Source organism: Pseudorasbora parva, chromosome 2, assembly GCF_024679245.1.
Source record: "Pseudorasbora parva isolate DD20220531a chromosome 2, ASM2467924v1, whole genome shotgun sequence".
Classification (NCBI taxonomy): Eukaryota; Metazoa; Chordata; class Actinopteri; order Cypriniformes; family Gobionidae; genus Pseudorasbora; species Pseudorasbora parva.
Window position 1 is genome coordinate 62,954,570 of NC_090173.1, and position 23,760 is coordinate 62,978,329.

At 46.7% G+C, this 23,760-nt stretch overlaps 17 non-coding genes across 17 annotated transcripts; all 17 read left to right on the forward strand.

The window, feature by feature from the left end:
- The first annotated feature begins 1,088 nt into the window (after positions 1-1,088).
- On the forward strand, positions 1,089-1,160 carry trnag-ucc (transfer RNA glycine (anticodon UCC)). Its single transcript has one exon. It is a non-coding gene; the product is annotated as a tRNA-Gly (tRNA).
- A 536-nt stretch (positions 1,161-1,696) lies between these two features.
- Positions 1,697-1,768, forward strand: trnag-ucc (transfer RNA glycine (anticodon UCC)). Its single transcript has one exon. It is a non-coding gene; the product is annotated as a tRNA-Gly (tRNA).
- A 1,126-nt stretch (positions 1,769-2,894) lies between these two features.
- On the forward strand, positions 2,895-2,966 carry trnag-ucc (transfer RNA glycine (anticodon UCC)). Its single transcript has one exon. It is a non-coding gene; the product is annotated as a tRNA-Gly (tRNA).
- Positions 2,967-3,494: 528 nt separating this feature from the next.
- Positions 3,495-3,566, forward strand: trnag-ucc (transfer RNA glycine (anticodon UCC)). Its single transcript has one exon. It is a non-coding gene; the product is annotated as a tRNA-Gly (tRNA).
- Positions 3,567-4,101: 535 nt separating this feature from the next.
- On the forward strand, positions 4,102-4,173 carry trnag-ucc (transfer RNA glycine (anticodon UCC)). Its single transcript has one exon. It is a non-coding gene; the product is annotated as a tRNA-Gly (tRNA).
- A 1,135-nt stretch (positions 4,174-5,308) lies between these two features.
- trnag-ucc (transfer RNA glycine (anticodon UCC)) lies at positions 5,309-5,380 on the forward strand. The gene has a single exon. It is a non-coding gene; the product is annotated as a tRNA-Gly (tRNA).
- A 527-nt stretch (positions 5,381-5,907) lies between these two features.
- trnag-ucc (transfer RNA glycine (anticodon UCC)) lies at positions 5,908-5,979 on the forward strand. The gene has a single exon. It is a non-coding gene; the product is annotated as a tRNA-Gly (tRNA).
- Positions 5,980-7,114: 1,135 nt separating this feature from the next.
- On the forward strand, positions 7,115-7,186 carry trnag-ucc (transfer RNA glycine (anticodon UCC)). Its single transcript has one exon. It is a non-coding gene; the product is annotated as a tRNA-Gly (tRNA).
- Positions 7,187-7,722: 536 nt separating this feature from the next.
- trnag-ucc (transfer RNA glycine (anticodon UCC)) lies at positions 7,723-7,794 on the forward strand. The gene has a single exon. It is a non-coding gene; the product is annotated as a tRNA-Gly (tRNA).
- Positions 7,795-8,321: 527 nt separating this feature from the next.
- On the forward strand, positions 8,322-8,393 carry trnag-ucc (transfer RNA glycine (anticodon UCC)). Its single transcript has one exon. It is a non-coding gene; the product is annotated as a tRNA-Gly (tRNA).
- A 536-nt stretch (positions 8,394-8,929) lies between these two features.
- On the forward strand, positions 8,930-9,001 carry trnag-ucc (transfer RNA glycine (anticodon UCC)). Its single transcript has one exon. It is a non-coding gene; the product is annotated as a tRNA-Gly (tRNA).
- A 1,126-nt stretch (positions 9,002-10,127) lies between these two features.
- Positions 10,128-10,199, forward strand: trnag-ucc (transfer RNA glycine (anticodon UCC)). Its single transcript has one exon. It is a non-coding gene; the product is annotated as a tRNA-Gly (tRNA).
- Positions 10,200-10,735: 536 nt separating this feature from the next.
- Positions 10,736-10,807, forward strand: trnag-ucc (transfer RNA glycine (anticodon UCC)). Its single transcript has one exon. It is a non-coding gene; the product is annotated as a tRNA-Gly (tRNA).
- A 1,135-nt stretch (positions 10,808-11,942) lies between these two features.
- trnag-ucc (transfer RNA glycine (anticodon UCC)) lies at positions 11,943-12,014 on the forward strand. Its single transcript has one exon. It is a non-coding gene; the product is annotated as a tRNA-Gly (tRNA).
- Positions 12,015-12,541: 527 nt separating this feature from the next.
- On the forward strand, positions 12,542-12,613 carry trnag-ucc (transfer RNA glycine (anticodon UCC)). The gene has a single exon. It is a non-coding gene; the product is annotated as a tRNA-Gly (tRNA).
- Positions 12,614-13,149: 536 nt separating this feature from the next.
- Positions 13,150-13,221, forward strand: trnag-ucc (transfer RNA glycine (anticodon UCC)). Its single transcript has one exon. It is a non-coding gene; the product is annotated as a tRNA-Gly (tRNA).
- Positions 13,222-14,946: 1,725 nt separating this feature from the next.
- Positions 14,947-15,018, forward strand: trnag-ucc (transfer RNA glycine (anticodon UCC)). Its single transcript has one exon. It is a non-coding gene; the product is annotated as a tRNA-Gly (tRNA).
- The last annotated feature ends 8,742 nt before the right edge of the window (positions 15,019-23,760 follow it).

Consider the following 23,760-nt stretch of genomic DNA (forward strand, 5'->3'; position numbering starts at 1 on the left):
GTCACTTGTAGCTGGAGCAATAACTTTTGAAAGGGTCTTTGGGCAGCAGTAAAGAATTAGACCTCCCCATCGGGGAATCGAACCCCGGTCTTCCGCGTGACAGGCGGAGATACTGTCCACTATACTAACGAGGAGTTGCGGAAGGCTGGCGTCGCACCCGATCAGCGCAACTGCTGCTCGCCGCAAACAGGCTTCCCATTTGCAGGTACGGCTTCATGAGTCATATCGCTTCACAGAAGCAAAGAGAAGCCAACAGAACATGTAATATATAATTAAATATAAAGTGTCTGTATAAATTGAGGAATGTCACTGAATTAGAGAGCTTGTTTTTCAATGAAGAGATTGGTAGGTCAGGTCCATAGGTTAATGCATTTTTTTCAGTTGCTGGTCCAAACAGACAGAGTTTCAGTTCTTCTGCACACAGTCACTGATAATGTGTTGGGAGCATTGACCGCGTAAGGTGGCGTTCAGCAAACAAGCAAAACGCCTGCGTTGGTGGTATAGTGGTGAGCATAGCTGCCTTCCAAGCAGTTGACCTGGGTTCGATTCCCGGCCAACGCAATTCTTTTGCTCAAAACTGTCGCCCGGGGCCCCTGGCCAGCTCTTTGTGTCACTTGTAAATGGAGCAATAACTTTTGAATGGGTCTTTGGGCAGCAGTAAAGGACTAGACCTCCCCGTCGGGGAATCGAACCCCGGTCTTCCGCGTGACAGGCGGAGATACTGTCCACTATACTAACGAGGAGTTGCAGAAGGGTGGCGTCGCACCCGATCAGCGCAACTGCTGCTCACCGCAAACATCCTTCCCATTTGCAGGTACGGCCTCATGAGTCATATCGCTTCAAAGAAGCCAACAGAACATCTATTATATAAATAAATATGAAGTGTCTGTATAAATTTTGGAATGTCACTGAATTAGAGAGCTTGTTTTTCAATGAAGAGATTGGTAGGTAGAGTCCATAGGTTAATGCATTTTTTTCAGTTGCGAGTCCAAACAGACAGAGTTTCAGTTCCTCTGCACACAGTCGCTGAAAATGTGTTGGGAGCATTGACCGCCTAAGGTGGCGTTCAGCAAACAAGCAAAATGCCTGCGTTGGTGGTATAGTGGTGAGCATAGCTGCCTTCCAAGCAGTTGACCCGGGTTCGATTCCCGGCCAACGCAATACTTTTGCTCAAAAATGTCTCCCGGGACCCTGGCCAACTCTTTGTGTCACTTGTAGCTGGAGCAATAACTTTTGAAAGGGTCTTTGGGCAGCAGTAAAGAATTAGACCTCCCCGTCGGGGAATCGAACCCCGGTCTTCCGCGTGACAGGCGGAGATACTGTCCACTATACTAACGAGGAGTTGCGGAAGGCTGGCGTCGCACCCGATCAGCGCAACTGCTGCTCGCCGCAAACAGGCTTCCCATTTGCAGGTACGGCTTCATGAGTCATATCGCTTCACAGAAGCAAAGCGAAGCCAACAGAACATGTAATATATAATTAAATATAAAGTGTCTGTATAAATTGAGGAATGTCACTGAATTAGAGAGCTTGTTTTTCAATGAAGAGATTGGTAGGTCAGGTCCATAGGTTAATGCATTTTTTTCAGTTGCTGGTCCAAACAGACAGAGTTTCAGTTCTTCTGCACACAGTCACTGATAATGTGTTGGGAGCATTGACCGCGTAAGGTGGCGTTCAGCAAACAAGCAAAACGCCTGCGTTGGTGGTATAGTGGTGAGCATAGCTGCCTTCCAAGCAGTTGACCCGGGTTCGATTCCCGGCCAACGCAATTCTTTTGCTCAAAACTGTCGCCCGGGGCCCCTGGCCAGCTCTTTGTGTCACTTGTAAATGGAGCAATAACTTTTGAATGGGTCTTTGGGCAGCAGTAAAGGACTAGACCTCCCCGTCGGGGAATCGAACCCCGGTCTTCCGCGTGACAGGCGGAGATACTGTCCACTATACTAACGAGGAGTTGCGGAAGGCTGGCGTCGCACCCGATCAGCGCAACTGCTGCTCGCCGCAAACAGCCTTCCCATTTGCAGGTACGGCCTCATGAGTCATATCGCTTCACAGAAGCCAACAGAACATCTATTATATAAATAAATATGAAGTGTCTGTATAAATTGTGGAATGTCACTGAATTAGAGAGCTTGTTTTTCAATGAAGAGATTGGTAGGTAGAGTCCATAGGTTAATGCATTTTTTTCAGTTGCGAGTCCAAACAGACAGAGTTTCAGTTCCTCTGCACACAGTCGCTGATAATGTGTTGGGAGCATTGACCGCTTAAGGTGGCGTTCAGCAAACAAGCAAAATGCCTGCGTTGGTGGTATAGTGGTGAGCATAGCTGCCTTCCAAGCAGTTGACCCCGGTTCGATTCCCGACCAACGCAATTCTTTTGCTCAAAACTGTCGCCCGGGGCCCCTGGCCAGCTCGTTGTGTCACTTGTAAATGGAGCAATAACTTTTGAATGGGTCTTTGGGCAGCAGTAAAGGACTAGACCTCCCCGTCGGGGAATCGAACCCCGGTCTTCCGCGTGACAGGCGGAGATACTGTCCACTATACTAACGAGGAGTTGCAGAAGGCTGGCGTCGCACCCGATCAGCGCAACTGCTGCTCGCTGCAAACATCCTTCCCATTTGCAGGTACGGCCTCATGAGTCATATCGCTTCAAAGAAGCCAACAGAACATCTATTATATAAATAAATATGAAGTGTCTGTATAAATTGTGGAATGTCACTGAATTAGAGAGCTTGTTTTTCAATGAAGAGATTGGTAGGTCAGGTCCATAGGTTAATGCATTTTTTTCAGTTGCTGGTCCAAACAGACAGAGTTTCAGTTCCTCTGCACACAGTCGCTGAAAATGTGTTTGGAGCATTGACCGCGTAAGGTGGCGTTCAGCAAACAAGCAAAATGCCTGCGTTGGTGGTATAGTGGTGAGCATAGCTGCCTTCCAAGCAGTTGACCCGGGTTCGATTCCCGGCCAACGCAATTCTTTTGCTCAAAACTGTCGCCCGGGGCCCCTGGCCAGCTCTTTGTGTCACTTGTAAATGAAGCAATAACTTTTGAATGGGTCTTTGGGCAGCAGTAAAGGACTAGACCTCCCCGTCGGGGGAATCGAACCCCGGTCTTACGCGTGACAGGCGGAGATACTGTCCACTATACTAACGAGGAGTTGCAGAAGGCTGGCGTCGCACCCGATCAGCGCAACTGCTGCTCGCCGCAAACATCCTTCCCATTTGCAGGTACGGCCTCATGAGTCATATCGCTTCAAAGAAGCCAACAGAACATCTATTATATAAATAAATATGAAGTGTCTGTATAAATTGTGGAATGTCACTGAATTAGAGAGCTTGTTTTTCAATGAAGAGATTGGTAGGTAGAGTCCATAGGTTAATGCATTTTTTTCAGTTGCGAGTCCAAACAGACAGAGTTTCAGTTCCTCTGCACACAGTCGCTGAAAATGTGTTGGGAGCATTGACCGCCTAAGGTGGCGTTCAGCAAACAAGCAAAATGCCTGCGTTGGTGGTATAGTGGTGAGCATAGCTGCCTTCCAAGCAGTTGACCCGGGTTCGATTCCCGGCCAACGCAATACTTTTGCTCAAAAATGTCTCCCGGGACCCTGGCCAACTCTTTGTGTCACTTGTAGCTGGAGCAATAACTTTTGAAAGGGTCTTTGGGCAGCAGTAAAGAATTAGACCTCCCCGTCGGGGAATCGAACCCCGGTCTTACGCGTGACAGGCGGAGATACTGTCCACTATACTAACGAGGAGTTGCGGAAGGCTGGCGTCGCACCCGATCAGCGCAACTGCTGCTCGCCGCAAACAGGCTTCCCATTTGCAGGTACGGCTTCATGAGTCATATCGCTTCACAGAAGCAAAGAGAAGCCAACAGAACATGTAATATATAATTAAATATAAAGTGTCTGTATAAATTGAGGAATGTCACTGAATTAAGAGCTTGTTTTTCAATGAAGAGATTGGTAGGTCAGGTCCATAGGTTAATGCATTTTTTTCAGTTGCTGGTCCAAACAGACAGAGTTTCAGTTCTTCTGCACACAGTCACTGATAATGTGTTGGGAGCATTGACCGCGTAAGGTGGCGTTCAGCAAACAAGCAAAACGCCTGCGTTGGTGGTATAGTGGTGAGCATAGCTGCCTTCCAAGCAGTTGACCCGGGTTCGATTCCCGGCCAACGCAATTCTTTTGCTCAAAAATGTCGCCCGGGGCCCCTGGCCAGCTCTTTGTGTCACTTGTAAATGGAGCAATAACTTTTGAATGGGTCTTTGGGCAGCAGTAAAGGACTAGACCTCCCCGTCGGGGAATCGAACCCCGGTCTTCCGCGTGACAGGCGGAGATACTGTCCACTATACTAACGAGGAGTTGCAGAAGGCTGGCGTCGCACCCGATCAGCGCAACTGCTGCTCACCGCAAACATCCTTCCCATTTGCAGGTACGGCCTCATGAGTCATATCGCTTCAAAGAAGCCAACAGAACATCTATTATATAAATAAATATGAAGTGTCTGTATAAATTGTGGAATGTCACTGAATTAGAGAGCTTGTTTTTCAATGAAGAGATTGGTAGGTAGAGTCCATAGGTTAATGCATTTTTTTCAGTTGCGAGTCCAAACAGACAGAGTTTCAGTTCCTCTGCACACAGTCGCTGAAAATGTGTTGGGAGCATTGACCGCTTAAGGTGGCGTTCAGCTAACAAGCAAAATGCCTGCGTTGGTGGTATAGTGGTGAGCATAGCTGCCTTCCAAGCAGTTGACCCGGGTTTGATTCCCGGCCAACGCAATACTTTTGCTCAAAAATGTCTCCCGGGGCCCTGGCCAACTCTTTGTGTCACTTGTAGCTGGAGCAATAACTTTTGAATGGGTCTTTGGGCAGCAGTAAAGAATTAGACCTCCCCGTCGGGGAATCGAACCCCGGTCTTCCGCGTGACAGGCGGAGATACTGTCCACTATACTAACGAGGAGTTGCGGAAGGCTGGCGTCGCACCCGATCAGCGCAACTGCTGCTCGCCGCAAACAGGCTTCCCATTTGCAGGTACGGCCTCATGAGTCATATCGCTTCACAGAAGCAAAGAGAAGCCAACAGAACATGTAAAATATAATTAAATATAAAGTGTCTGTATAAATTGAGGAATGTCACTGAATTAGAGAGCTTGTTTTTCAATGAAGAGATTGGTAGGTCAGGTCCATAGGTTAATGCATTTTTTTCAGTTGCTGGTCCAAACAGACAGAGTTTCAGTTCCTCTGCACACAGTCACTGATAATGTGTTGGGAGCATTGACCGCGTAAGGTGGCGTTCAGCAAACAAGCAAAATGCCTGCGTTGGTGGTATAGTGGTGAGCATAGCTGCCTTCCAAGCAGTTGACCCGGGTTCGATTCCCGGCCAACGCAATTCTTTTGCTCAAAACTGTCGCCCGGGGCCCCTGGCCAGCTCTTTGTGTCACTTGTAAATGAAGCAATAACTTTTGAATGGGTCTTTGGGCAGCAGTAAAGGACTAGACCTCCCCGTCGGGGAATCGAACCCCGGTCTTACGCGTGACAGGCGGAGATACTGTCCACTATACTAACGAGGAGTTGCAGAAGGCTGGCGTCGCACCCGATCAGCGCAACTGCTGCTCGCTGCAAACATCCTTCCCATTTGCAGGTACGGCCTCATGAGTCATATCGCTTCAAAGAAGCCAACAGAACATCTATTATATAAATAAATATGAAGTGTCTGTATAAATTGTGGAATGTCACTGAATTAGAGAGCTTGTTTTTCAATGAAGAGATTGGTAGGTAGAGTCCATAGGTTAATGCATTTTTTTCAGTTGCGAGTCCAAACAGACAGAGTTTCAGTTCCTCTGCACACAGTCGCTGAAAATGTGTTGGGAGCATTGACCGCCTAAGGTGGCGTTCAGCAAACAAGCAAAATGCCTGCGTTGGTGGTATAGTGGTGAGCATAGCTGCCTTCCAAGCAGTTGACCCGGGTTCGATTCCCGGCCAACGCAATACTTTTGCTCAAAAATGTCTCCCGGGACCCTGGCCAACTCTTTGTGTCACTTGTAGCTGGAGCAATAACTTTTGAAAGGGTCTTTGGGCAGCAGTAAAGAATTAGACCTCCCCGTCGGGGAATCGAACCCCGGTCTTCCGCGTGACAGGCGGAGATACTGTCCACTATACTAACGAGGAGTTGCGGAAGGCTGGCGTCGCACCCGATCAGCGCAACTGCTGCTCGCCGCAAACAGGCTTCCCATTTGCAGGTACGGCTTCATGAGTCATATCGCTTCACAGAAGCAAAGAGAAGCCAACAGAACATGTAATATATAATTAAATATAAAGTGTCTGTATAAATTGAGGAATGTCACTGAATTAGAGAGCTTGTTTTTCAATGAAGAGATTGGTAGGTCAGGTCCATAGGTTAATGCATTTTTTTCAGTTGCTGGTCCAAACAGACAGAGTTTCAGTTCTTCTGCACACAGTCACTGATAATGTGTTGGGAGCATTGACCGCGTAAGGTGGCGTTCAGCAAACAAGCAAAACGCCTCCGTTGGTGGTATAGTGGTGAGCATAGCTGCCTTCCAAGCAGTTGACCTGGGTTCGATTCCCGGCCAACGCAATTCTTTTGCTCAAAACTGTCGCCCGGGGCCCCTGGCCAGCTCTTTGTGTCACTTGTAAATGGAGCAATAACTTTTGAATGGGTCTTTGGGCAGCAGTAAAGGACTAGACCTCCCCGTCGGGGAATCGAACCCCGGTCTTCCGCGTGACAGGCGGAGATACTGTCCACTATACTAACGAGGAGTTGCAGAAGGGTGGCGTCGCACCCGATCAGCGCAACTGCTGCTCACCGCAAACATCCTTCCCATTTGCAGGTACGGCCTCATGAGTCATATCGCTTCAAAGAAGCCAACAGAACATCTATTATATAAATAAATATGAAGTGTCTGTATAAATTGTGGAATGTCACTGAATTAGAGAGCTTGTTTTTCAATGAAGAGATTGGTAGGTAGAGTCCATAGGTTAATGCATTTTTTTCAGTTGCGAGTCCAAACAGACAGAGTTTCAGTTCCTCTGCACACAGTCGCTGATAATGTGTTGGGAGCATTGACCGCTTAAGGTGGCGTTCAGCAAACAAGCAAAATGCCTGCGTTGGTGGTATAGTGGTGAGCATAGCTGCCTTCCAAGCAGTTGACCCGGGTTCGATTCCCGGCCAACGCAATACTTTTGCTCAAAAATGTCTCCCGGGACCCTGGCCAACTCTTTGTGTCACTTGTAAATGGAGCAATAACTTTTGAAAGGGTCTTTGGGCAGCAGTAAAGAATTAGACCTCCCCGTCGGGGAATCGAACCCCGGTCTTCCGCGTGACAGGCGGAGATACTGTCCACTATACTAACGAGGAGTTGCGGAAGGCTGGCGTCGCACCCGATCAGCGCAACTGCTGCTCGCCGCAAACAGGCTTCCCATTTGCAGGTACGGCTTCATGAGTCATATCGCTTCACAGAAGCAAAGAGAAGCCAACAGAACATGTAATATATAATTAAATATAAAGTGTCTGTATAAATTGAGGAATGTCACTGAATTAGAGAGCTTGTTTTTCAATGAAGAGATTGGTAGGTCAGGTCCATAGGTTAATGCATTTTTTTCAGTTGCTGGTCCAAACAGACAGAGTTTCAGTTCTTCTGCACACAGTCACTGATAATGTGTTGGGAGCATTGACCGCGTAAGGTGGCGTTCAGCAAACAAGCAAAACGCCTGCGTTGGTGGTATAGTGGTGAGCATAGCTGCCTTCCAAGCAGTTGACCCGGGTTCGATTCCCGGCCAACGCAATTCTTTTGCTCAAAACTGTCGCCCGGGGCCCCTGGCCAGCTCTTTGTGTCACTTGTAAATGGAGCAATAACTTTTGAATGGGTCTTTGGGCAGCAGTAAAGGACTAGACCTCCCCGTCGGGGAATCGAACCCCGGTCTTCCGCGTGACAGGCGGAGATACTGTCCACTATACTAACGAGGAGTTGCAGAAGGGTGGCGTCGCACCCGATCAGCGCAACTGCTGCTCACCGCAAACATCCTTCCCATTTGCAGGTACGGCCTCATGAGTCATATCGCTTCAAAGAAGCCAACAGAACATCTATTATATAAATAAATATGAAGTGTCTGTATAAATTGTGGAATGTCACTGAATTAGAGAGCTTGTTTTTCAATGAAGAGATTGGTAGGTAGAGTCCATAGGTTAATGCATTTTTTTCAGTTGCGAGTCCAAACAGACAGAGTTTCAGTTCCTCTGCACACAGTCGCTGAAAATGTGTTGGGAGCATTGACCGCCTAAGGTGGCGTTCAGCAAACAAGCAAAATGCCTGCGTTGGTGGTATAGTGGTGAGCATAGCTGCCTTCCAAGCAGTTGACCCGGGTTCGATTCCCGGCCAACGCAATACTTTTGCTCAAAAATGTCTCCCGGGACCCTGGCCAACTCTTTGTGTCACTTGTAGCTGGAGCAATAACTTTTGAAAGGGTCTTTGGGCAGCAGTAAAGAATTAGACCTCCCCGTCGGGGAATCGAACCCCGGTCTTCCGCGTGACAGGCGGAGATACTGTCCACTATACTAACGAAGAGTTGCGGAAGGCTGGCGTCGCACCCGATCAGCGCAACTGCTGCTCGCCGCAAACAGGCTTCCCATTTGCAGGTACGGCTTCATGAGTCATATCGCTTCACAGAAGCAAAGAGAAGCCAACAGAACATGTAATATATAATTAAATATAAAGTGTCTGTATAAATTGAGGAATGTCACTGAATTAGAGAGCTTGTTTTTCAATGAAGAGATTGGTAGGTCAGGTCCGTAGGTTAATGCATTTTTTTCAGTTGCTGGTCCAAACAGACAGAGTTTCAGTTCTTCTGCACACAGTCACTGATAATGTGTTGGGAGCATTGACCGCGTAAGGTGGCGTTCAGCAAACAAGCAAAACGCCTGCGTTGGTGGTATAGTGGTGAGCATAGCTGCCTTCCAAGCAGTTGACCCGGGTTCGATTCCCGGCCAACGCAATTCTTTTGCTCAAAACTGTCGCCCGGGGCCCCTGGCCAGCTCTTTGTGTCACTTGTAAATGGAGCAATAACTTTTGAATGGGTCTTTGGGCAGCAGTAAAGGACTAGACCTCCCCGTCGGGGAATCGAACCCCGGTCTTCCGCGTGACAGGCGGAGATACTGTCCACTATACTAACGAGGAGTTGCGGAAGGCTGGCGTCGCACCCGATCAGCGCAACTGCTGCTCGCCGCAAACAGCCTTCCCATTTGCAGGTACGGCCTCATGAGTCATATCGCTTCACAGAAGCCAACAGAACATCTATTATATAAATAAATATGAAGTGTCTGTATAAATTGTGGAATGTCACTGAATTAGAGAGCTTGTTTTTCAATGAAGAGATTGGTAGGTAGAGTCCATAGGTTAATGCATTTTTTTCAGTTGCGAGTCCAAACAGACAGAGTTTCAGTTCCTCTGCACACAGTCGCTGATAATGTGTTGGGAGCATTGACCGCTTAAGGTGGCGTTCAGCAAACAAGCAAAATGCCTGCGTTGGTGGTATAGTGGTGAGCATAGCTGCCTTCCAAGCAGTTGACCCCGGTTCGATTCCCGACCAACGCAATTCTTTTGCTCAAAACTGTCGCCCGGGGCCCCTGGCCAGCTCGTTGTGTCACTTGTAAATGGAGCAATAACTTTTGAATGGGTCTTTGGGCAGCAGTAAAGGACTAGACCTCCCCGTCGGGGAATCGAACCCCGGTCTTCCGCGTGACAGGCGGAGATACTGTCCACTATACTATCGAGGAGTTGCAGAAGGCTGGCGTCGCACCCGATCAGCGCAACTGCTGCTCGCTGCAAACATCCTTCCCATTTGCAGGTACGGCCTCATGAGTCATATCGCTTCAAAGAAGCCAACAGAACATCTATTATATAAATAAATATGAAGTGTCTGTATAAATTGTGGAATGTCACTGAATTAGAGAGCTTGTTTTTCAATGAAGAGATTGGTAGGTAGAGTCCATAGGTTAATGCATTTTTTTCAGTTGCGAGTCCAAACAGACAGAGTTTCAGTTCCTCTGCACACAGTCGCTGAAAATGTGTTGGGAGCATTGACCGCCTAAGGTGGCGTTCAGCAAACAAGCAAAATGCCTGCGTTGGTGGTATAGTGGTGAGCATAGCTGCCTTCCAAGCAGTTGACCCGGGTTCGATTCCCGGCCAACGCAATACTTTTGCTCAAAAATGTCTCCCGGGACCCTGGCCAACTCTTTGTGTCACTTGTAGCTGGAGCAATAACTTTTGAATGGGTCTTTGGGCAGCAGTAAAGAATTAGACCTCCCCGTCGGGGAATCGAACCCCGGTCTTCCGCGTGACAGGCGGAGATACTGTCCACTATACTAACGAGGAGTTGCGGAAGGCTGGCGTCGCACCCAATCAGCGCAACTGCTGCTCGCCGCAAACAGGCTTCCCATTTGCAGGTACGGCCTCATGAGTCATATCGCTTCACAGAAGCAAAGAGAAGCCAACAGAACATGTAAAATATAATTAAATATAAAGTGTCTGTATAAATTGAGGAATGTCACTGAATTAGAGAGCTTGTTTTTCAATGAAGAGATTGGTAGGTCAGGTCCATAGGTTAATGCATTTTTTTCAGTTGCTGGTCCAAACAGACAGAGTTTCAGTTCCTCTGCACACAGTCACTGATAATGTGTTGGGAGCATTGACCGCGTAAGGTGGCGTTCAGCAAACAAGCAAAACGCCTGCGTTGGTGGTATAGTGGTGAGCATAGCTGCCTTCCAAGCAGTTGACCCGGGTTCGATTCCCGGCCAACGCAATTCTTTTGCTCAAAAATGTCGCCCGGGGCCCCTGGCCAGCTCTTTGTGTCACTTGTAAATGGAGCAATAACTTTTGAATGGGTCTTTGGGCAGCAGTAAAGGACTAGACCTCCCCGTCGGGGAATCGAACCCCGGTCTTCCGCGTGACAGGCGGAGATACTGTCCACTATACTAACGAGGAGTTGCAGAAGGCTGGCGTCGCACCCGATCAGCGCAACTGCTGCTCACCGCAAACATCCTTCCCATTTGCAGGTACGGCCTCATGAGTCATATCGCTTCAAAGAAGCCAACAGAACATCTATTATATAAATAAATATGAAGTGTCTGTATAAATTGTGGAATGTCACTGAATTAGAGAGCTTGTTTTTCAATGAAGAGATTGGTAGGTAGAGTCCATAGGTTAATGCATTTTTTTCAGTTGCGAGTCCAAACAGACAGAGTTTCAGTTCCTCTGCACACAGTCGCTGAAAATGTGTTGGGAGCATTGACCGCGTAAGGTGGCGTTCAGCTAACAAGCAAAATGCCTGCGTTGGTGGTATAGTGGTGAGCATAGCTGCCTTCCAAGCAGTTGACCCGGTTTTGATTCCCGGCCAACGCAATACTTTTGCTCAAAAATGTCTCCCGGGGCCCTGGCTAACTCTTTGTGTCACTTGTAGCTGGAGCAATAACTTTTGAATGGGTCTTTGGGCAGCAGTAAAGAATTAGACCTCCCCGTCGGGGAATCGAACCCCGGTCTTCCGCGTGACAGGCGGAGATACTGTCCACTATACTAACGAGGAGTTGCGGAAGGCTGGCGTCGCACCCAATCAGCGCAACTGCTGCTCGCCGCAAACAGGCTTCCCATTTGCAGGTACGGCCTCATGAGTCATATCGCTTCACAGAAGCAAAGAGAAGCCAACAGAACATGTAAAATATAATTAAATATAAAGTGTCTGTATAAATTGAGGAATGTCACTGAATTAGAGAGCTTGTTTTTCAATGAAGAGATTGGTAGGTCAGGTCCATAGGTTAATGCATTTTTTTCAGTTGCTGGTCCAAACAGACAGAGTTTCAGTTCCTCTGCACACAGTCACTGATAATGTGTTGGGAGCATTGACCGCGTAAGGTGGCGTTCAGCAAACAAGCAAAATGCCTGCGTTGGTGGTATAGTGGTGAGCATAGCTGCCTTCCAAGCAGTTGACCCGGGTTCGATTCCCGGCCAACGCAATTCTTTTGCTCAAAACTGTCGCCCGGGGCCCCTGGCCAGCTCTTTGTGTCACTTGTAAATGAAGCAATAACTTTTGAATGGGTCTTTGGGCAGCAGTAAAGGACTAGACCTCCCCGTCGGGGAATCGAACCCCGGTCTTACGCGTGACAGGCGGAGATACTGTCCACTATACTAACGAGGAGTTGCAGAAGGCTGGCGTCGCACCCGATCAGCGCAACTGCTGCTCGCTGCAAACATCCTTCCCATTTGCAGGTACGGCCTCATGAGTCATATCGCTTCAAAGAAGCCAACAGAACATCTATTATATAAATAAATATGAAGTGTCTGTATAAATTGTGGAATGTCACTGAATTAGAGAGCTTGTTTTTCAATGAAGAGATTGGTAGGTAGAGTCCATAGGTTAATGCATTTTTTTCAGTTGCGAGTCCAAACAGACAGAGTTTCAGTTCCTCTGCACACAGTCGCTGAAAATGTGTTGGGAGCATTGACCGCCTAAGGTGGCGTTCAGCAAACAAGCAAAATGCCTGCGTTGGTGGTATAGTGGTGAGCATAGCTGCCTTCCAAGCAGTTGACCCGGGTTCGATTCCCGGCCAACGCAATACTTTTGCTCAAAAATGTCTCCCGGGACCCTGGCCAACTCTTTGTGTCACTTGTAGCTGGAGCAATAACTTTTGAAAGGGTCTTTGGGCAGCAGTAAAGAATTAGACCTCCCCGTCGGGGAATCGAACCCCGGTCTTCCGCGTGACAGGCGGAGATACTGTCCACTATACTAACGAGGAGTTGCGGAAGGCTGGCGTCGCACCCGATCAGCGCAACTGCTGCTCGCCGCAAACAGGCTTCCCATTTGCAGGTACGGCTTCATGAGTCATATCGCTTCACAGAAGCAAAGAGAAGCCAACAGAACATGTAATATATAATTAAATATAAAGTGTCTGTATAAATTGAGGAATGTCACTGAATTAGAGAGCTTGTTTTTCAATGAAGAGATTGGTAGGTCAGGTCCATAGGTTAATGCATTTTTTTCAGTTGCTGGTCCAAACAGACAGAGTTTCAGTTCTTCTGCACACAGTCACTGATAATGTGTTGGGAGCATTGACCGCGTAAGGTGGCGTTCAGCAAACAAGCAAAACGCCTGCGTTGGTGGTATAGTGGTGAGCATAGCTGCCTTCCAAGCAGTTGACCCGGGTTCGATTCCCGGCCAACGCAATGCTTTTGCTCAAAAATGTCGCCCGGGGCCCCTGGCCAGCTCTTTGTGTCACTTGTAAATGGAGCAATAACTTTTGAATGGGTCTTTGGGCAGCAGTAAAGGACTAGACCTCCCCGTCGGGGAATCGAACCCCGGTCTTCCGCGTGACAGGCGGAGATACTGTCCACTATACTAACGAGGAGTTGCAGAAGGGTGGCGTCGCACCCGATCAGCGCAACTGCTGCTCACCGCAAACATCCTTCCCATTTGCAGGTACGGCCTCATGAGTCATATCGCTTCAAAGAAGCCAACAGAACATCTATTATATAAATAAATATGAAGTGTCTGTATAAATTGTGGAATGTCACTGAATTAGAGAGCTTGTTTTTCAATGAAGAGATTGGTAGGTCAGGTCCATAGGTTAATGCATTTTTTTCAGTTGCTGGTCCAAACAGACAGAGTTTCAGTTCTTCTGCACACAGTCACTGATAATGTGTTGGGAGCATTGACCGCGTAAGGTGGCGTTCAGCAAACAAGCAAAACGCCTGCGTTGGTGGTATAGTGGTGAGCATAGCTGCCTTCCAAGCAGTTGACCCGGGTTCGATTCCTGGCCAACGCAATGCTTTTGCTCAAAAATGTCGCCCGGCGCCCCTGGCCAGCTCTTTGTGTCACTTGTAAATGGAGCAATAACTTTTGAATGGGTCTTTGGGCAGCAGTAAAGGACTAGACCTCCCCGTCGGGGAATCGAACCCCGGTCTTCCGCGTGACAGGCGGAGATACTGTCCACTATACTAACGAGGAGTTGCAGAAGGGTGGCGTCGCACCCGATCAGCGCAACTGCTGCTCACCGCAAACATCCTTCCCATTTGCAGGTACGGCCTCATGAGTCATATCGCTTCAAAGAAGCCAACAGAACATCTATTATATAAATAAATATGAAGTGTCTGTATAAATTGTGGAATGTCACTGAATTAGAGAGCTTGTTTTTCCATGAAGAGATTGGTAGGTAGAGTCCATAGGTTAATGCATTTTTTTCAGTTGCGAGTCCAAACAGACAGAGTTTCAGTTCCTCTGCACACAGTCGCTGATAATGTGTTGGGAGCATTGACCGCTTAAGGTGGCGTTCAGCAAACAAGCAAAATGCCTGCGTTGGTGGTATAGTGGTGAGCATAGCTGCCTTCCAAGCATTTGACCCCGGTTCGATTCCCGACCAACGCAATTCTTTTGCTCAAAACTGTCGCCCGGGGCCCCTGGCCAGCTCGTTGTGTCACTTGTAAATGGAGCAATAACTTTTGAATGGGTCTTTGGGCAGCAGTAAAGGACTAGACCTCCCCGTCGAGGAATCGAACCCCGGTCTTCCGCGTGACAGGCGGAGATACTGTCCACTATACTAACGAGGAGTTGCAGAAGGCTGGCGTCGCACCCGATCAGCGCAACTGCTGCTCGCTGCAAACATCCTTCCCATTTGCAGGTACGGCCTCATGAGTCATATCGCTTCAAAGAAGCCAACAGAACATCTATTATATAAATAAATATGAAGTGTCTGTATAAATTGTGGAATGTCACTGAATTAGAGAGCTTGTTTTTCAATGAAGAGATTGGTAGGTCAGGTCCATAGGTTAATGCATTTTTTTCAGTTGCTGGTCCAAACAGACAGAGTTTCAGTTCCTCTGCACACAGTCACTGATAATGTGTTGGGAGCATTGACCGCGTAAGGTGGCGTTCAGCAAACAAGCAAAATGCCTGCGTTGGTGGTATAGTGGTGAGCATAGCTGCCTTCCAAGCAGTTGACCCGGGTTCGATTCCCGGCCAACGCAATTCTTTTGCTCAAAACTGTCGCCCGGGGCCCCTGGCCAGCTCTTTGTGTCACTTGTAAATGGAGCAATAACTTTTGAATGGGTCTTTGGGCAGCAGTAAAGGACTAGACCTCCCCGTCGGGGAATCGAACCCCGGTCTTCCGCATGACAGGCGGAGATACTGTCCACTATACTAACGAGGAGTTGCGGAAGGCTGGCGTCGCACCCGATCAGCGCAACTGCTGCTCGCCGCAAACAGGCTTCCCATTTGCAGGTACGGCCTCATGAGTCATATCGCTTCACAGAAGCAAAGAGAAGCCAACAGAACATGTAATATATAATTAAATGTAAAGTGTCTGTATAAATTGAGGAATGTCACTGAATTAGAGAGCTTGTTTTTCAATGAAGAGATTGGTAGGTCAGGTCCATAGGTTAATGCATTTTTTTCAGTTGCTGGTCCAAACAGACAGAGTTTCAGTTCTTCTGCACACAGTCACTGATAATGTGTTGGGAGCATTGACCGCGTAAGGTGGCGTTCAGCAAACAAGCAAAACGCCTGCATTGGTGGTATAGTGGTGAGCATAGCTGCCTTCCAAGCAGTTGACCCGGGTTCGATTCCTGGCCAACGCAATGCTTTTGCTCAAAAATGTCGCCCGGGGCCCCTGGCCAGCTCTTTGTGTCACTTGTAAATGGAGCAATAACTTTTGAATGGGTCTTTGGGCAGCAGTAAAGGACTAGACCTCCCCGTCGGGGAATCGAACCCCGGTCTTCCGCGTGACAGGCGGAGATACTGTCCACTATACTAACGAGGAGTTGCAGAAGGGTGGCGTCGCACCCGATCAGCGCAACTGCTGCTCACCGCAAACATCCTTCCCATTTGCAGGTACGGCCTCATGAGTCATATCGCTTCAAAGAAGCCAACAGAACATCTATTATATAAATAAATATGAAGTGTCTGTATAAATTGTGGAATGTCACTGAATTAGAGAGCTTGTTTTTCCATGAAGAGATTGGTAGGTAGAGTCCATAGGTTAATGCATTTTTTTCAGTTGCGAGTCCAAACAGACAGAGTTTCAGTTCCTCTGCACACAGTCGCTGATAATGTGTTGGGAGCATTGACCGCTTAAGGTGGCGTTCAGCAAACAAGCAAAATGCCTGCGTTGGTGGTATAGTGGTGAGCATAGCTGCCTTCCAAGCAGTTGACCCGGGTTCGATTCCCAGCCAACGCAATTCTTTTGCTCAAAAATGTCTCCCGGGACCCTGGCCAACTCTTTGTGTCACTTGTAGCTGGAGCAATAACTTTTGAAAGGGTCTTTGGGCAGCAGTAAAGAATTAGACCTCCCCGTCGGGGAATCGAACCCCGGTCTTCCGCGTGACAGGCGGAGATACTGTCCACTTAGCTCTACCTGACAACCACAAGTCTGTAAAATCAATCCAATAGCATGCCGAGTTCAATCTTTCAAAAACCAATTAAATTGCGAACTCCATTTTTGCCCGTCCAATGAAATGGCAAGGTCCATTTTTCATACTCCAATCACCGCGCGTAGTCCATCTTTGAGCATTCCATCCAATCTCCGCGTTACGAACTCCATCTTTGCTTGTCCAATGAAATGGCGAGGTTCATTTTTCATACTCCAATCACCGCGCGTAGTCCATCTTTGAGCATTTCATCCAATCTCCGCGTTACGAACTCCATCTTTGCTTGTCCAATGAAATGGCGAGGTTCATTTTTCGTTACTCCATTCACCGCACGAGAGTCGATGAGCACATTCGATACGCTTTCGCTTGGTTATTCCGCTCAGGTATGCTGATCATATTTTCTTAATGAAATACTAGTGTAGCCTATGTCTTCCGTTTGTTTATTAGCCAAATTAAATTAAACGGGCATAAAATGTAACAGTTTACCCTCCTATAGTGTATGTTTCGGTCGAATTCGGTTCTTAGCCCAAGTGTAACATAACATTACGCATATTTTCCTAATGAAATATTATTGTAGCCTATATCTTCCGTTTGTTTTTTAGCTAAATTAAATTAAATTAAACGGGCATTAAATGTAACAGTTTACCCTCCTATTGTGTATGTTTCGGTCGAATTCGGTTCTTAGCCCAAGTGTAACATAACATTACGCCTATTTGAGTTCAGGCACATACATGCCCATTTATCAGATGGACAAAGTTAAAATAGCACAATATGTTTAATATGAGTATTTGTTTAAGTCAGAATAATCCATACATTATTCATTTTTGTTGTTGTTGTTGTTGTTGTTGTTGTTTTACTCAAAAACCCAGATCAACAAAGCATACAGGCCATAAATAGAAGTTTCAAAACTTGTACTGTTGGTTACAAAAAATAAATCACAACATTAGGTGATTATATATGTATTATTATGTATTTATAATCTGCTATAATGTGGCAGTCATTTTGAACCAGAAACACAAAACTAGCTCAAATGAAATGAACACAAAAGGAGTAAAGGAAGTAAAAGATTAGTTTCCCCCTAAAACAAAATCTGTCATCATTTATTTTCCATCAAGCTGTTCCAAACCTGTATGAGTTATTTTGAAGAATGAAGACCGTTAATAATCCTCATTGACTTCCATAGTATTTTTTTGTTTTGTTTTTCCTACTATGGCAGTCAATAGGGACCGTCAACTGTCTGGTTACCAATGTGCTTCAAAAGAAACTCATACAGGTTTGGAACAACTTGAGGGAGAGTAAATTATGACATAATTTTAATTTTAGGGGGAACTATCCCTTTAATGCTATATTTCTGGGCTACAATGGCAGTTGGTATTCTATTCTATTAAATTCTTGTTCTATATTGTTTAGGCAACAACATGGCTTCAACTAAGTCACACAAAGGCATGAGCGATGCTGACTGGCTTGCGCGTCTGGAGAGTTTTGCCCGAACTGGAGTTTGGCCATCCAGGGAGGGAAATAGACCTTCTCCCCGACAAAAAAAATGGCATGAGTTATATCAGAAGGTAAATTATGCAGCTAGATTCATGAGCAAACTAATAAACTTGTGTGATAATACATTGTGCTATTTTTTTTATATGTATTAATAAGTAATTATTTACAATGTAAATACAATGTAATATGGTTATAATTATGATGACATGGGTGTCTTGAAATAATGTGTACAACAGTGTCACAGCTATACTTTATATTTATGTTCATAGATAGAAAAGTGCCCTCTGCAAATGAGGGGGCAGACCACCCTTATGAAGGAAGCACAAAAGTGTATTTGTGGATTTCACAAGGTAACTCCAATTAGCCTAGTTCAAGTTGCATAAATAGATGTGTTTGCAATATCAATTTGTCTTTATGTCTAAAGTCATATTATGAATACTGTATAATATTATGTCCCTGGTATATCTTATAAGCATGTATCACAGGTTCATCCACCAGTCACAGTGGAGGCATCACAGAGCACCCCTGCCCAAAGTACACCCTCCAGTGATGTGGCACGTCCTGCAAAGATGGCCAAACTGACATTGTCAATGGTAAGCAGACCTTACTGCAGACATTGAAATATCTCAAACTTTTCCTATAGTGTTACAGGTTTTGTTATCACTAACTATGACAAACCTTTTCAGTTTGAAAAGTCAAGGTTTGGAGGCTCACATGTGGCAGCAGCCAAACCTAATTTGAACATTCAGAGGAAAACATCTCAGGTTAATATGAAAGAATTAGTTAGACATCACTTTATCACTACATAATTTTGTTTAATAAAAAAACATTTTGCGATCCCCTTAATAGATTATTCATAATGTTTGACTCCACAGACCAGTTCAGCCGCAGCTTCATGCCCACCCTCTCATCCTTGTCCTCCTCCTCCTCCTCCTTCTCCTCCTTCTCCTCCATCCCCCAAACCCCATCGGCCTGTCATTCAGTCCTCCTCATCCTTCTTCCTTCCTCCAGCCCAGAGATCACAGCGGATCAAAGAAACAGCAACACCATCAACTAATTCTGAGTCTGCTGTTGTGAGGGGCCCAGTAAGATGTCATTCAAAATACAAACATGCCTTCATCATTTAATGCTCTCTTACGCCTGCTTCACACATACTCCGACTGCAGTTCATATGCAGTGCGTGCTGCAGTACGTATGCGATGCAGGAGCAGTGCGTGCTATTGTGCTTTCACGTATGCCACGTTTGCAGTGCGCAACTTAACCGCAGTTGAGTACTACAAACACAGCATTTATTCATAATTTTTTATTTCAAATCCAAAAGTTGTTAATGACTATGGCTTGTCAGCATTGCAATTCTCTTTGTATACACTCTTTTATAGATGTCATGTTTAAACGCACAACATTTAAACGTTATATTAAATTAATTACTTTATATTTATATAGCCTAGAACTTTATATTTATATATTATATTGCTTACACAAGTGGCAAAACATAGGCTATAGCTTATATAATGACAAACATTTTAAATTAGAACTTACAATAGACAAAAAAAGTCGTCTCTCGTTATTTCTTTCATTTTTAAATCTTTTAAAAAAAATTTTTTTTACAAGAAATCCTGCAGGTCATAAAGAACTTTGTTTTTCCACCTCCAAGAAAGGACGAGTGCTCTCCATTATGTCTCTTTGTTTACCTAAATGCCAGGTAAGGGACATTTTCCTTGCTTTACCCGAGGCAAAAGGCCATGTGTTGACTTTGAAACAGAGTAGACTTTAAGTCCACCGCATCAATGCATGTTTATTTTAGTGCGAACAATGCACTGACCTTTAATTCAGCGCGTGCAGCAAAAAAATAGTGAACGCTCTAACCGGTTAACATGGGTACGGAAACAAATACGCACTGCAAACAGATTATGTGTGAAACAGGCATTATTTAAGGCAGGTTAGGGCTACCCTAACCCTAGGCCTAGCCTAACCCTTATTTAAACCAGTGTTTTTGATAATATCAGCAGGTCTCATCTCAGCCAGAAGACCCTGCAGATCTCCCACTACTGTGGCCACAGACAATGCCACAGCAGGACCAGAAGTGGGTGTCGGAAGCACTTTTTAGGGTTAACGCAAAATGAAAGCAGGAGCTGCGTGAAAACCTTCAGTTGTGGTATGACCCCCCACCACCAGCCCTGTTGTACCACCAAGCCCCAACTCCTGATAGATTTTTTTCACAGCGACTCTTGCTCTGGATGCCGTATAGGCTATGGAAGGTACGACTCCAGTGTACTAACCCTGCCTGTGCCAGTTATCAGCTGTGTGGTGGTGGTCTGCACAGGAGGGTACGACAGGTGTTAGATATTGACAGATACTACAACCTGGTGACAGAGACCCTGATCTGTACCAGGTGTAGAACCAGCTACCTGTCCTGGAGTCATGCTGTGCTGCAGCAATTGGACCTGGCCCATCGATCTGAATTTAGAATCATTCTCACACGCAAGTAATTACTTTGCAGTCATATGTGCTCATATGCTACCTTTGATAAATATATACTACTATAATTAGATACTTGATAATAAGATACTTGAATGATTACTTTTTTCCAAGGTATGCCTGTGACATTCGAGTTATTCGTTTGTTGCGTGAGAGGGGCATGGGAAATGGCCCAGTGAGGATCATCGGCCAGCTGAAGGAGAACCACACTGAGGAGTGGTTACAACGTGTGTCTCGGTACACATCGATGTGTGTGGCCTTTTTGGATAATCCTGGCCTGCTTCCACTGCACTTTCAGGAGCCGCCACCACTTGTTCCAGTACCTAGCTACAAATGGCTTCTCACTGTTTACAGTCAGGACATCCTCAACAGGCTCGATCACATCAAGGCCAGCATTACATCCACATATGGATCGATTTTAAAAATGGACTCAACTAAGAAGGTCAGAGGAGCTGCTTTAATGACTGTACCGTTATCTATAATGTATTGTTAGACCAAAAGAGCTTTATTTGTAAATTTTACTCATTCAATGTATGTTGTATTATTTACTATGTTTATTGTTTCTTTCAGATCACGAAGAAGTTGAGTGGGCCTGCGAAAGGCACAGCACAGTGGCTTACCTCAGTTGGCAACGAGGTAGGTCAGGTGCTGATGAGTGTCCTGACTGCGAATGAAGGAGCTGGGTTAGACCTCATGGCTGCAGGACTCGTGGAGAGATACCAGAGAGCTGGTGTTGATCCTCCCACTATCTTATATGTGGACTGTGACTGTTGCAAGGAAGTGGGAGAGACTAAACTGAAGAGGAGGTTCAGTGGCTGGCCCAATATCATCATCCGCCTAGACATTTGGCATTTTATGCGGCGTCTGGCAGTAGGGTGCACAACTGATGCCCACCAGTTGTATCCTACTTTTATGTCTAGGTTGTCGTCATGTATTTTTGAGTGGGATGCAGGGGATCTCACTCTGCTGAGAAGGGCAAAGAAGGAGCAACTCACCCAACAGGGCTGGCCTGCAATGACGGAGGCAGAGATTGACCGTCATATAAGCAAAGATGAGCTGGCCCAACACTGCAGGAGAAGAACACGAGGAGAGGAAACAACTATGCGCCTCCTTGATATGCTCATCAGAGAGCTCATGGGTGGCAAGGGGAATGACGCCCTTGGTGTTCCTCTCCTTGACAGTGTAAGGATGCAGCACATCTGGCAAGTCCAGAGGCGGCACATTACCTGTATTCAGGACCCTCCAGATGTGCCCCTCTACACGGAAACTGGAACCATAAACAAGGGCGGGATTGTTCTAAAGACATATAGGTGTGCCAGAGGCTCCACTTCCCTGGAATCATTTCACTGCCACCTAAACAGATTTATTCCAGGTTTGTCATGACAGAATAGACCATATCTTGCCACTAATTCCTGTTTATTTATATACTTGCAGTAAACCAATTGCATTTTCTCTTTTGTAGTTTCTTAAAACAATGTTTTGCTTTCTGTTTCTTATTCTAGGGAATAGCGCAAACAGCCTGAACTTCCAGATTTACCTCCTGGAAGGTTTGTTACGCTGGAATCAGGACCGGGCTGCAGCTGCTGTTGCAGGTGGAGGTGGAGGTTCAACCCTGCGTACTTACACAGGGGAGCTGGTTTACTCTGTCAACGAGAACTACAATAAGTTGTATGGCAGGAAATTGGTCACTAGCTTCACTCCACCTGCAGTTTACACAGGTAAACATATTTTGATCAATGCAGTTCACTAGGTAGCATGTTTTTGTTAAAACTGCAAGTGATTTTGGTCAATAATGTCATTTTGACAGATCAGAGAAAAATTATACTATCAGAATTTTTGCATACTGGACTCTTTGTTGTAGGTTTCAGGGAAAATAAATGACATACTAGAATATAGAGTAATTCTGTCTTTTTACAATGTCCTCTGAGTTACATATTTTTTGTTTATGCAGAAGCTGAATATTTATTTAAAAATATTTACTACATTTCAGAATAAACCTTTCTGATTCATTTCCTTTAAAATGTTTTCTGTTACAAATATTTCCTCAGGGGAGCTCATTGGAGTGCAGTACTTGTTGAGGCAGAATAGTCAGCCCCTGGAGGACATGTGCCCTACCTCTGATAGGACCTCTCAGTTGCTGGAGGAGATAAATGTGGAGGAGCAAGTGGAAGAGGATGAGGGTTTCATTGATTTGTTGGGAGAGGAAGCCACAGTGGCAAATCTTGTGGCATCAGATGACTTGTTCCTTTCAAGTCCACCAGTTCTACCCACTGCACCTCTGCCCTGTGTCCAAGCTCCACTCGCTGCCCCTCTGCCCTGTGTCCAAGCTCCACCCACTGCACCTCTGCCCTATGTCCAAGCTCCACCCGCTGCACCTCTGCCCTATGTCCAAGCTCCACCCGCTGCACCTCTGCCCTATGTCCAAGCTCCACCCACTGCACCTCTGCCCTTGGTCCAAGCTTCACCTGCTGCACTTCTGCCCTATGTCCAAGCTCCACCCACTGCACCTCTGCCCTTGGTACAAGCTCCACCCGCTGCACCTCTGCCCTTGGTCCAAGCTTCACCTGCTGCACTTCTGCCCTATGTCCAAGCTCCACCCACTGCACCTCTGCCCTTGGTACAAGCTCCACCCGCTGCACCTCTGCCCTTGGTCCAAGCCTCACCTGCTGCACTTCTGCCCTATGTCCAAGCTCCACCCACTGCACCTCTGCCCTGTGTCCAAGCTCCACCCACTGCACCTCTGCCCTGTGTCCAAGCTCCACCCGCTGCACCTCTGCCCTGTGTCCAAGCTCCACCCGCTGCACCTCTGCCCTGTGTCCAAGCTCCACCCGCTGCACCTCTGCCCTGTGTCCAGACTCCACCCGCTGCACCTCTGCCCTGTGTCCAAGCTCCACCCGCTGCCCCTCTGCCCTGTGTCCAGACTCCACCCGCTGCACCTCTGCCCTGTGTCCAAGCTCCACCCGCTGCCCCTCTGCCCTGTGTCCAAGCTCCTCCCGCTGCACCTCTGCCCTTGGTCCAAGCTTCACCTGCTGCACTTCTGCCCTATGTCCCAGCTCCACCCGCTGCACCTCTGCCCTGTGTCCAGACTCCATCAGCTGCACCTCTGCCCTCAGCAATGGTAAAATTTCCTTTTCTAGACAAATTGTTACTCATTTAGTCATTCACCCTCAAGCAGCAAATTCACAAACTCACAAATTTCACAAAGCATGTAATTACCTAACCAACAGTTATATTTTTTTAGGCTGTTGACGAGCACTGTATTCCTGGAATGGACCGGGTGGATGAGTTGGCGGAGTATCTGGTAGAGCTGCGCACACAGACGGGCCTCACACTTACTAACCAACAAGCTGCGATCATTGTGGGTTTGTGGCA